Below are 12,275 nucleotides of genomic sequence, written 5' to 3'. Positions count from 1 at the left end.
CCACAAAACTTCCCACCAAATTGCATGCTTCTCCTTCTAAATTTTTATTAACTAGTCATGAACCTAAAACGGAATCTCATAATAAAGTTATGCACGTTTAAGTATTAACACCCATTTTAGGTCGACACAATAAGGGGGTACCCTCCAGTTTTTCTCATTTGGACCGACTGTGTTGGATTGCTATGAAAAATTTCATGATCCATCTACAATGTTAATGAGATGTTTTCCACTAGATTGAATCTGGAAAAAATGTTCTCGTGCCAAAAAATTGTTGAAGTCACGCATTGGCCAAATCGAACAAACGTGCATCGTGCAGCTATTTGAAACTCACTCAAATTGTGTTGTATTACCATAAAATTTCCTACCCATGGCGTGCTTCTCGTTCCAAACTTCTATTAATTAGTCGCGGCATAAAACGGAGTCCAATAGCAAAAGTTATGCACGCTTAAAGCGTTAACACCCATTTTTAGCTTATAGAACAAGGGGTACCCTTTGGTTTTTTCTTGTCCGGACCGACCGTGCCAGATTACCATGAAAATTTCCATGGTTCATTCACAATGTCAATGAGATGTTTTCCATCGGAAAGAACTTGAAAAAAAACACGTTCTCGTGTCAGAAATTGCTAGAGCCATGCATTGGCCAAGTCGAATGAACGCGCGTGTAGTTTGTCGAAACTCAGCCATATTGTATTACCACAAAACTTCCTAATTACGACATGTTTCTTGTTCCAAGATTCAGTTTTACTGGTCATGGTCCTAAAACGGATTCCTCTACCAAAAGTTATGCATGTTTAAACGCAACACTCGTTTTTGACCGATACACCAAGGGTATACCCTTGAGTTTTTCTCGTCCAGACCGACCGTGCCATAATGCCATGAAAAATTTCATGGTTTATCTGCATTACTACTAAAAAAAATTCCACTAGAAAGCACTTGAAAAAACCCATTATAATGTTGGAAATTGTTGGAGCCATATATTGGCTAAAATTCAAAGAACGGGCCTCGTGCAGTTCATCGAAACCAACTCAAATCATGTTGTATTACCATTAAACTTTCTAACCATGGTGTGCTCCTCGTTTTAATCTTCGATTTGACTGGTCATAGACCTAAAATAAAATCCTATAGTAAAAGTTGTGCACGTTTAAGCGTGACACCTATTTTTGACCAATACACCAAGGGTATACCCTTGTATTTTTCTTGTTCGGGACGACCGTACTGGATTTCCATGAAAATTTTCATGGTCCATCTGCAATGTTGGTGAGAAGTTTTCCACTAGAAAGAACCAGAAGTAAAAAACCATTCTTATGCTTGAAATTGTAGGATCCACGCTTTGTCCAAATCAAACAAATGTGCATCGTGCAGTTCGCCGAAACTCACTCAAATCATGTATTACCATAAAACTTCCTAACCATGGCACACTCTATTCGAAACTTTAATTTAACTAGTTATGGTCCTAAAATGGAGTCCGGTACCAAAAGTTATGCACGTTTAAATGCGACACCCATTTTTGGCCGATACACCAAAGTTACATACCCTTGGGTTTTTCTCGTCAGGGCCGTCCGTGCCGGATTACCATGTAAATTTCCATTATCTTGCATTGTTAATGAGAAGTTTTCCATTTAGAAAAAACTGGAAAAAAAAAACCGTTCTCATAACGTAAACTGCCAGATCTACACACTGGGCAAATCAAAAGAACGCACATCATACAGTTCATCGAAACCCACTCAAATAATGTTGTATTACCATAAAACTTCCTAACTTTGACCTACTCCTCATTCTAATATTCAACTTAACTGGTCATGGGCCTAAAACAGATTCCCCTACCAAAATTTATGCACGTTTAAATGCGACGCCCATTTTTGGCCGACACACCAAGGGTATACCCTTTGGATTTTCTCGTCCATGCTGACTGTGCCATTACCATATTGCCATGAAATTTTTCGTGATCCAGCTGCATTGGTAATGAGATATTTTTCACCATAAAGAACTTGAAAAAGTTGTTATTGTGTCAGAAATTGCTGGAGCCATGTCTTGGCCAAATCAAACGAACACGCATCATGAAGTTCATCAAAAACCACTCAAATCATATCATTACCACAAAACTTCCGAACCATGGTGTGATACTTTTTCCAAGCTTCGATTTGACTCGTCATGGTCCTAAAACAAAGTCGCATAGCAAAAGTTATGCACGTTTAAGCGCGTCACTCATTTTTTACCAATACACCAAGGGTATAATAACCATGGGTTTTCCTCGTCCGGACCGACCATGCTGGATTGCCAATGAAATTTTTGTGTTTCATCTACAATGTTAATGAGAAATCCTCCACCATAAATAACTTGAAAAGGAAACGTTCTTATGTCGAAAATTGTCGGATCCATGTATTGGTCAAATCAAACGAGCACGTCATGCATTTCTTTGAAACCCACTCAAATCATGTTGTATTACCATAAAACTTCCTAACCATGGTGTGCTCCATTCCAAGCTTCGATTTGACAGGTCATGGGCCTAAAATGGAATCCCGTAACAAAAGTTATGCATGTTTAAATGCGACACCTATTTTTGGTTAATACACTAAAAATGTATCGGCTAAAAGTTATGCACATATACCCTTGATGTATCGATTAAAAATATGTGTCGCAGTTATACATGCATAAGTTTTGGTAGGGGACTTCGTTTTAGGCCCATGACTAGTCAAATCGAAGTTTGAAACGAGGAGCACGCCATGTTTAGGAAGTTTGGTGGCAATCCGACATAATCTGAGCGACATGAGAACTTCTTTTTTCGAGTTTTTTTTTCTAGTGAAACATTTCTCATTAACAATGCATAATGGCCCATGCAGAGGTTTGTGACAATGCGGCATAGTCAGACTGAACGAGAAATTTCCACAGGATATGTGAACTGTAACCTTGGCGCATCGGCTGAATTGGCGCCCCGGAAAACTTTGGCTTGAAAACTCACTACCTCTATCAGGGTAGGTTTTATTTGTGTCAGAAAGAACCCATAGGAAGTTTTACGATAACATGACTTCCATTTTCAACACTGAAACGGGTTTTTTTCAAGTTTTTCTGGTACAAGACCATTTATTAATGTTGGAGATGGACCCATAAAGTTTCTTGACAATCCGACTTGATTTGAGTGAGCAGTGAAAAATTATGGTCTTCAAGATATCAACATTTGTTTTTATTTGTTTTTGTAACTTTGGTTTCAGTGTGAAAGTAATATACTGGAAATGAGATGTTTGGGCAATCATAGAATCTAACAAACCTTATACATTTATAAATTAGAGGATTTAACGAATTACCCTAAACTTATTCATAGATGGAGAATAAAAAATCAAAATTTTCAAAAAAAAGTAACATTCAACTTCAATGTTTTCTCCAATTTTGGATATTACAAAATTAATTATATTATTAAAATATTCAATATGCATGTAATAATTTTATTTTATCTTTATAAACATTTAATTTCTAATATTTTTATCGGTGGAAATAACTAAAAAAATCATTTATCTCTCTTAAATGATAATTTTTTGTCGGTGAATAATTAAATCATTAATCTGTTGAGTCTATGATCTTGAATTTATTTGTTCTATTTATTCCCAGTATATTCTTGGAGTTTTCCAAGTTTTAAGAATTTTACCATTTCTTTTATACTTATTTTGAAGTTTAGGTCTGAAACAAAATATTAATCTGTAACCCCCGAAATCTCCATTTTTGGAGAATCTTTCAATGATGCTTTTACATGTTTTACACATCATCTAAAATGGAAAATTGAAATTTGAGCAAATTTCTTATCCAACATATTCTCTAACTTTGAGAAAAAAGAAAGTGTTAAATTCTCCAAATTTAGAAAACTTTTAGAAAAATATTCTCATGGGTGATAATTATTTTTTATTATATTACCATAAATAAGAATTAATATTAAATGTTTTAGAAAATGAGAAATAATATTTTACAAATGAATAAATTATTTTATTAATATAAGTAATGTTATAATCTTCAAAATAGATAATCTTTCGGAGTTGAATGCAATTTTTTTGGAAATGTTTAAAAAAACCCAATAAACTTTCTCATTTTGAATGGTTTAGTTCCTAAACGGTTTTTTTAATGAAAAAAATCGCTAAATTTTCTCATTTTGAATGATTAAGTCTCTGAAATATTTTTTTTTAAATGGAAAAATCATTGAATTTTCACATTTTGAATTATTAGAATCCTATTTTTTTAAGAGATTAAATAAACCATCAAACTTTTACTACTCGGTTGATGTCTTTTTTTTGGTTAAAATAATATGGATAAACAATTTTAAAAAGTGCCATGCGTTATTTATTAAAAGTGTTTAGGTACTTGATCAATAAAAGTAAGAAAATTTAATGGTTTATTCATTCAAAAAAATAGTTCAAAGACTTAATCATTCAAAATAAGATGGTTTATTGAATTTTTTTTTGAACTTTTCCCCCTTTTTTTTAATATCTTAAATTTTAATCATCTAATTTTAAATAAATTTAAAAAAAATCTTTTAAAGATGCTCATAAAATCCATTTGATTTGCAGTTTTTTTTTATTAACCTGGATATCCAACCCGCTATGCGAGTTGACTAATCTCAGGACGACCATCTGCTTTGCAGATAGCCCGGAGTCACCGCATTTAAACCTCCGTGACCACAAAGGGATTTTTATTCCTTATTGGATTTGAACCTGAGACCTGATTTGCAGTTTTTTGGTGGGGGTAAGAATTGAATCGGATTCAAATTTCAAGTTTGGTTAAAATCCTTCAAAATTTCAAATCCTTTCACAATATCCAAATAACTCAAACACATTATGTTAAAATAAACGCATCTTATATTTCAAATACCAAAAATAATATTTTAAAATACGTTATGTAAAACTAGAAAGGTAATTGCGTAATATAACGAGATATATTTTAATGTTCATGTTTCGTTTTATTCTTTATATCTGTCGATATAATATAGTTTTATGTGGTTTTGAGAACACAATAATGTTTTTATTTTTAAATAAAATATAGATTTGAAGATATCATATAAAATTGAAAAAAAATATATCATATCAAATTAACAATCTAAAAGTTCTCATTTTTTGTGTAATTTATTTAATTCAGTTTTCTATTACAATTTAATTCAAGTAACTAATGAAGTAATTTATTTTTCGTTTAATAATATAATTTTTTTGATAAAGATAATAACTAAATATTTTATTAGAACTTAATAATTATCCTAATTATATTTTAGAGATTTTATATTTAAAATGAAATGTTTATCTCTAGTTAGCTATATGAATTTAAAAATGAAGCTTTAATAAGCTGTATTTATGACAATTTACTTGTAATATTGAATTTTAAGTAATACGCATCAATAAACAATATTTCATGCATAAAAATTGTTTTTAAGAGTTTTTGTCAAATATTCTATAATATTACTAGAAGGTTACCCGTACAATGTAGCGAGATACATCTCCATTTTAATGCTCGTTTTATTTTTTCTCTTTGTTGATGTTATAATACAGTTTTATGTGATTTTGAAAAAAAAAGATAATGTTTTTTATTTTTGAATAAAATATAAATTTGAAAATATCATAAAAACTTGTAGAAAAAAAATAAATATTAATATTATTAACTATATAAAAGTTTTCGTTTTTTGTGTAATATTTAATTCAATTTTTTTTATTATAATTTAATTCAAGCTTGATTTAATATGTAATTTTTTATGAAGATAATAATTAGATATTCAATGATTATTCTAATCATATTTTAATTTTTGCATGTAAAATGAAATGTTTATCATATATTTAATTATGTTTATTTGTAGTTAGATACACAAATTCAGACATTAAACTTTATTAAGTCATACTGACATATAATGTACTTGTAATCTTGAATTTTAAGTAATATGAATTAATAAACAATATTTTATACATAAAAAATGATTTTTAAGAATTTTATAAAATCTATACTATATTATAAACCATTTTTTATGCGTAAAATATTGTTTATTAATGCATATTACTTAAAACCCAATATTACAAGTAGATTGTGTGTAAGTACAACTTATTAAAACTCCATATCTGAATTCATGTAATTAACTGCAGATAAACATAATCAAATACATGATAAACATCTCATTTTAAATATAAAAAATCTAAAATATAATTAGTATAATCATTGAGTTCTAACATAATACTTAATTATTATCTATTAAAATGTTTATATTATTAAACCAAAAATAAATTATTTCGTTACTAAACTTAAATTAAATTGTAATAAAAAAATTAAATAAATTACATAAAAATGAGAACTTTTAAATAGTTGATTTGATGTTAACATTGATATATATTTTTTCAAATTTTTATGATATCTTCAAATTTATATTTTATTCAAAAATAAAATCATTAATGTTTTCTTAAAAACACATAAAATCGTATTATAACATCGACATAAACAAAGAATAAAATAAAACACTAGAACCGAGATGTGTCTCGCTACATTACACGAGTACTCTTCTAGTATTTTTATAATATAGATAAGAATCATTTAAAAAATATATTTCCAATAAATTTAGGGTGGTCAAAATCAATCGTTTTTACTTAAATCTACCACATGCACTTTTCATAAAGTGTTACTTATTTTCAAATAAAATTTACTTGCTTTTTGGTGTGTTCAAAAATCTTTGGGAAATCAGGAGAGTATCTTGAAAATATTCCCTATTAACTTTTTAAAATGGATAATTAAAAATTAATTTTTTTAAAGAATTATATTTAATTCTAACAAATTTCTAATTCAGATATTTTAAAATCCATTAAATTTGTTAAAATATTCTATGAACTAATCGATCCAATACATTTTCTTTAAATTTAGAGTTTTTTTATTAATTTAAAAAACAAAATAAAAAATAAAAACTTTATTTTTTCTACTTTAAAAATTCTGTTAAAAATGCTCTTTATTATTCCAGTAAAATAGATAACACATGACAAATATTTAATAAAATGTGACATAAATTATTATTTATATATATAAAGTGTGTTATTGTTGATAAAGTTATAATAAGGTTTTATTTATATTTTGCTCCTAAATTATTATTATAAAATACTTATAATGTTTTAAAATTTTATATATATATATATATATATATATATATATATAGTTTTCTTATAAACACGTGTCTTAAAAGTTATATCAAATAGACAAAATATTCCTATATCTCGAACTGGAAACTCTTTTGTTGGGCTTTTTTGTAACAAAAAAAGCATTGTAAAACATGAGTTTAAAAATAAGCCCTGTAAATGGAAATTTGAAATAAACGTTAAATAAGCAACAAGATTACTGATTGTTGTTGAAATCTAACCGGATTTCTTCTACAATCGTGTGAATCACTTTCCAAATTCGATATTTCGACCGTATATGCCTGGTATCACGAAATCCGAATTGGGATAATTGTAAAAGCAACAATCTTGATTTTTGGCAGAAATCAAGATCAAAACTAGAGAAAATATAGAGTGTCTTCTGAGTTCGTGTGTTTCCCCCAAAAAAACTGATAATCCGAAATTAAAACTCAAAAAACTGTGCAAACGGGAGTTACAAAGTTATAGGATTCACAATCATGCATGTTTTAGAACAAATACAAGCGTGCACTCCACACTCTCCATACATGTTTTAGAACAAAGTTCAATCCCTTTGAAACACACGTACAAAATCCATTACACTAAATGTAACCGGTGACACTAAAATCACCAACAATTGTTGCCATGCTTATGGAATATGCATCAATCCCTTTCCTACAATTTAGACCCTTGTACTGCATTCAAGAAAATTAAAGACGATCGAAGTCCGTTTAGGACATAAGAAATACCCGTCAAAAACCGTTTTTTTTTTTCATTCTTCTATAGAAGTCACAGTGAATTAAAGGGGGACTTCATCACGACTAAATACTGCCAAAAAAAAAAGACTAGAATCATTTGCAATGTATAACGAGAAGGCGAGCAACTCTATGTTGGAGAGGAAGTGAACGTGCAATAAGCCAAGAACAATATTTATATCTAATATATGTGGTGAATATACAAGCCTTGCAAAATGGGAATTTGAAATAAACGTTATAAGACGTTAATAAGCAATCAAGATTACTAGTTGTAGTCGTGCTATGCATCACTTTCCGAACATTGACTAACCATTTAGACTCTCGTTCCTCATTAATTACTTATACATATATATGTATATATATGTATGTATGTATATGTATATATGTATATATTCGAGAAAATTAAAGAAGGTCGAAGCCTGTTTAAGCCATAAGAAAGATCCGACAAAAACGTTCCTTTCTATAGAATAGAAGTGATGGTGAATTAAAGGGGAACTCGCAAGATATAACATAACGAACATGATAAAACACTACCAAAAACAACTAGTGAAATCCGCAAACATTCTAAAAACGTTTGCAACGTAACAAGAAAGGTGAGCAGATCTACGTTGGAGAGGTAGAGCACGTGCAATAAACAACAACTCGTCGTTTCTATCGTTGCACGTACCCTGCTTCTCCAACAAAGATCGATCACCTATATCAGTATCTCCCCTGCCTCTATATATCTATATCTATATATCTATATATGTGGTGAATATATAATCTGAGTTTGTAGGTATAGGGTGTTGGGCAATGGGTGGTGGTGGTGGTGGGTATTTATAGGTGCACAAGGGGCAGAAAAACAGAGATAAACACTCGAGTACAAGAGGGTGAGGGTGTGTGTTTCTGCCCCCACGCCACCATCATCATGAGCTCACGAGACACAGAGCCAAGTGTGAGTGTGTGTGTGTGTGTTTTGCAAGGTGTAGGGATGATAACGTAACGCTATGTATGTTTATTGCTTTGCGTGTTGTGGGCAATCTATTTGATTACATGGTGGGGTTGGGGGCGAGGGTGGGGTGGGGTGTCTTTTTGGGTTTATTTTCTTCAGTTTCAAACCTTAATGCATTCCAATCTACCTTTTTTCCTTTTGGTCTCTAGAAACTCATGATTTCATTAAATTGTTGTACCATATTCCAACCAAATAATGAATTCAACTAACAAATAACTCAGTAATATTTGGATTATTAACAGATCTCAACTTTTTTACAAATTAAGAGTTTAAAATTCAAACCTGATTCAGTTGAGAACTGCATATCAGTTCTATTGTAATTTCGAGACGTGATGTGATTCGGTCGTCTGATCAAACCTAAAACATACTACTGAAGATTAAAAGTATTTCGAACCTTATTAACGGTCAGAACTGTATACAACTTCTGTTGTAAGTTTGAGGCGCGACGTAGTTCGGTCGTCTGATGAAATCGAAAACATACTACTAGAAATGCACGAAGCACATACAAAATGTTGTTGCCTCAATTGGCTTTTAACGGTCATTCGGATATTTAATTTTAATTTTAAAAAGTTCAAGATTTTGTTGAATTATACAAATGAAAGTTTGTTTCGATTAAAAGCAGCATAAAAATGAAAATTTGTAAATCAGACTTATTTTCTTTTTCAATAAAATTACAATATTCATTTTAAAATTATAATTGTAAAGGAAGATTTATTTATAAATTTTAGATATTTTAGAAACTCAAAAACCACTTTTTTGTGAATATTTATATATAATATGATAAAATATTTATGACAAATAACATTTATCATTAATACTTACAAAATAAATGGTTTGCACCTAAAACATTAAGGTATCTAAATGAAAATATTCTAATAATAATAATATTCGATAATTATATGATTAAAAAATGAAAAAAAAGGACACAATATATATATTTGTAATTTATAATTTATAAATAGCTAAAAAAATGAATTTTATGGAACAAAGTAACCACTTTTTAAAACAATTTTCATACATATATATATATATATATATTTATTTATATATATATATATATACTGGGAGTTAGTAGAAGAGTAAATGGGGGGTGGGGTATTGGCGTGTTGACGAGAGCTGGATTGTATTATTATAAATGATAATAAATAATAATAAAAGTATTTATTATCAGCAAATCTGTGAAAACAAGTCATGGTACTATTGCTATTGCTGACGGTACAATTAAATACTTCCCTGCCAAATTTCCAATCATGCCCCTGCCCTTAACACCAAAAAAATTCAACATAACCCTTTGACTTGTGTTATGTGTGAAATCAAGGGACAACTACAAGACAAACACATTCTCCATTGATCCCAATATGTGAATTACATGTTTTTCTTGGTTTTTTTCATATTTATTTTTACGAATTTCGTTGTTATTTTTTAAAAATTAATGAAACGTGTTTTTATGGTTGTATTTTTAATGAGTCGGGTTTATATGATTGTATTTTTTAATCAAATTAGGTCATTGTGGTTACTGTTTATTAACAAGTTGGGTTTTTGAACTTAGGGGTTGTTTGGCAGTTGTTGAATGGTTCGGTACAAAATGATTAACAAACTCTCATGATATAGTGCAAAAAAAAAAATATAATTGTTTGGTAATTGTTTACAATGAAATTAGAGCGCTTAATGGTTAAGATAGACACAAGATACAAAATCATTCAGAGTGTTTTAAAATCATTAAGAGACATATTTTTTTTACCAAACAAGATTTACTTTTTAACGATTCAAAGTTTATTTCTTAATGAAACTATTAAGAGGTAAACAAATAACCCCTTAATGAGTTAAGTCTATCTAGTTGCATTAGAGTTTCTTTAATAAATCTTGTGAAACTAAGAATAAAAAGTCACAATCTCAAAATAAGATTTGTATTCATCTTCAACAAACTTCTTCATTTCAAATATTGTAATATTAATTATATTATTAAAATATTTAATATCTCTTATAAAATATTGTTTATTTATCTTATACATTTAATTTTAAAGATTCTTATCAGTAAAATGAATAAAAAATAATTTTTATTCCATAAATAATCATTTTTTAAATTTGAAGAATTTCACTATCTCTCTCATACTTTTTCCATTTTGGAGAATATGTTTAGAGAATCTCTTAGAACCGTTAAAGAAATACAATCACAAAGACCAACTCATTAATTTTTTAAAATAGGGACTAAATCTGTCAAAAGAAGTAAAACACAAGGACAAAAAATGTAATTCTCTCTTATGTCTATTTTATTATTACTAATTTTAAAATACAAAACATTTGTTAATGGATGTTTTTTTTCTTCTTATTTTTTATGATTCATATAATAATTTTAATTAACTTGAAAAAATAATGTAAAAGAAATTTAATTATTGGATCTCTTTATTTTTATAATAATTGGCACTAGAAAAACGTGGGTCTTTTTCCTTTTTTGAAATACATAATTTTTATATATGGTAAATACGATAAATAAGCTCACACATTTTTCTCATCTTTCATAAGATTTTAAACCTTTGACCTTTTAGCAGGCTAAAGACTACGATACCGTTAGGTCAAAAGTCATTTGATGAAAAATTGTAAGTCTTTGATTATTAATTTTGTTTGTTTTAATGGTTTATTTGTGTTTGGTGTGTATATTTATAATGATATAGAAAATGAAAATAATGATAAAGAAATGAAAAGGGGAAATGTATTATTTATGTATGGTAAGTGATGATGGAAATCCACACTCAATGATATGGCAAGATATGGGATGAGGGGTGGACAGGGGACATAATTCGTGATTATGTATATATTTGTACGTTAAAGTCATCAAACCTTTGCCCCCAATCCAATCTAAGTACCACAAACATTCCGGTTTGATTAATAAAAAATTTAAAATGGAGATTTTGGGGGTAGGAGATATTTGAGACTGTTTATAAAAATAATTTATTGATTTATTTTAGTGTGACACTGATAATAAATATTTTTGAGTGTTTTGATAAACAGCTTATACCGGTGTCAAACCGGTAATAATTTTTTTTAAAGAAGTTAAATCATTCTAAATTATAATAAGTTGATAAAGACTTTTGTAGAAAAATATAAATTGTTTCGAATAAGCAATCCCAAACGCCCCCTTGTTTTAAATCGGAGAGTTTTAGGATTTTTGTTTCAATGTATTTTCTTTAAAACCTTCTCTAAAATGAAGAAAGCACGAGAAAATTTATTTTTTATTCTTTATGAATTAAATTTATAGAAAGAAAAATAATATTTTATAAAAAATACTGAATATATTTTTATAAAATATCATTTATATTATAATATAAAATTTTCTTTAGAGATCTTATAGAATCTGTTCGAGATACTCTAACTAATCAACTCATGTTGATTGGATGACTCAAATTTAAAATTAAAACCTATT

Source organism: Cynara cardunculus (genome assembly GCF_001531365.2).
Source record: "Cynara cardunculus var. scolymus isolate 2C chromosome LG 2, CcrdV1, whole genome shotgun sequence".
Classification (NCBI taxonomy): Eukaryota; Viridiplantae; Streptophyta; class Magnoliopsida; order Asterales; family Asteraceae; genus Cynara; species Cynara cardunculus.
The sequence above is the reverse complement of the archived record's forward strand: the minus strand, read 5'-3'. Positions refer to the sequence as shown.